Source organism: Nelusetta ayraudi, unplaced genomic scaffold, assembly GCF_046127955.1.
Source record: "Nelusetta ayraudi isolate G7.1 ecotype Tasmania unplaced genomic scaffold, CSIRO-AGI_Nayr_v1 ptg000016l, whole genome shotgun sequence".
In the NCBI taxonomy this organism is placed as follows: domain Eukaryota; kingdom Metazoa; phylum Chordata; class Actinopteri; order Tetraodontiformes; family Monacanthidae; genus Nelusetta; species Nelusetta ayraudi.
This window is the reverse complement of record NW_027466066.1, coordinates 2,445,556-2,447,140: the sequence shown is the minus strand read 5'-3', so window position 1 is coordinate 2,447,140 and position 1,585 is coordinate 2,445,556.

Genomic DNA, 1,585 nt, shown 5'->3' with positions numbered 1-1,585 from the left:
TGACTATTATTTTACTCCATCACTGCCCAGCCCACACAGGTTGGGCCTCTTCCAGGTGTGTCACTTATGTGCAAAGATGTATCTGGAGGTCACACCCTTTGAATCATACTTCAATCTGTAATTTTCTGTGGAAAATGATCAGTTGTCAAAACAAAGTGTAAGAGGAGACAGTGCGTTTGAAGTTATCCAGCAATTAAATGAAAGTGAGCAGTAACGTGAATATATGCGTGACAAGTGACTTGCTGGAGTCAACTCAACAATAGAAGGTTGCCAAAAGTTGAATTTCCAATTCAGACGCTGGAGTATTAGTTCAACTTGACAGGACTGTGGCAGCCTCAGAGTGATGCTGACAAGACTCTGGATTCTTACGAGAAACAAAACAACTCAGATTAGAAACTGTTTTTTGTTTTTTGTTTTTTTGGACACACTACACATTAGATTTTTTCTTTTCTCCCTGCAAAACAATTTTTCTTTCAAGTTTGCCTGAGACAGCCTTTACATAAAGTACAGCCAAAATAGGAACTATAAATCAGCTCGTTGTTAGCAAGCTGAGGAGCCCTACATGGAGTCAACCACAAGGGGGAGGTAGGGGGAGGGGCTAATGTGCTGTGTATGATTTAGCCACACCACTGTTGTTACATGTGTAATAGACCTCATTTTACAAGCCTGTAAATGTCAGTGAACGCATTAAGCCACAGTCAAGCCACATTGCCGCCTATTGAGGAAAAGAGGTTTAATAGCAAAAAGAATTATGCAGATCATGAGACAGCCGTGCTGCTATCTATGTGGACAATGTGTGTCTTGGGAGGTCATTAGAGCAAGTTGAATGTTTCAGTAAATAAGCGTCTGGCAACCTCTTCTCCCTAACAACCCTGACACACCAGCAGGAAGCCAGGCACCTGCCATTTCAGAGACACTTGCCGAAACTCAGTGCAGCCGTCCGCTGCTTGTGTCGGGGTGAGCTGCAAACATGACACAAGTTTGCGAATCCAGAAATTATTTTTTTTTAAAAACAATAATAATCACAGTGAAAATTCAATTAAGATTAAGCTGGGAGCATCTGATAAGTCTATGGAAATTAAAGTTTTATGTAAATCAGATGTCTGCCTGCCTGGCCATGTGCCAGATCACAAGGGGGCTGCGCTATATTGCATTCAAATGAGCTGCCTCGGAAAACTCAGCAGCTCCGGGAAACAGGCCCAAAAGACAATATTGCACAAAAGTCTGGAGCGCACGCTGCATATTTTAGAGCGGTTTTCATATTTTACCCACTACACCTCAACGACGGCTGTTAAAGTGATAAATAACCCACCTTTAATATTCACACACCTCCGCTGCATTTGTTCTAAAAATGCGTTGCAAAACTGCATAAAAACAACACCTGTGATGAATTCTTCATTCTCCATTTCTTACTGTACGCAACTAAGTCCGCGGGTGAAGACATAAAAGCACAGTGGCCGCAAGTGTGCGAGCCGGGTTTCCAGTCAGACACCACACTGACATCTTGTGGACGTCGCACGAAACTGAATCTTTGCTGCGCTGAAGCAGTTTTAGCACTTAGGAGGAAACACTCACATTTGCAAAA